This window comes from Apteryx rowi, unplaced genomic scaffold, assembly GCF_003343035.1.
Source record: "Apteryx rowi isolate R43461 unplaced genomic scaffold, aptRow1 scaffold_110, whole genome shotgun sequence".
Lineage (NCBI taxonomy): Eukaryota > Metazoa > Chordata > Aves > Apterygiformes > Apterygidae > Apteryx > Apteryx rowi.
In genome coordinates this window covers 626,105-626,325 of record NW_020447309.1, presented here as the reverse complement: position 1 = coordinate 626,325, position 221 = coordinate 626,105, and positions in this window count along the sequence as shown.

The window sequence follows — 221 nt, the reverse complement described above, 5'->3', positions numbered from 1 at the left end:
CGGACAGTACTCGGCAGCGAAGCAGGCGGCGGCCCGTCCGGCTGCCGAGGCCCGGCTACTCCGCCGCGCCGCGCCGTTGCCAGGGCTCCCGGCCTCAAGCACGGCCCGCCCTCGGGGGGAGAAGGGGGGCCGCCCCCGCGCGCCCAACGGCTCCAACCGCCCCGCCGGCTGCCCCGGCAACGCCGCTCCGCCCTCGTGACTCAGCGCGGACGCAGGGGCGG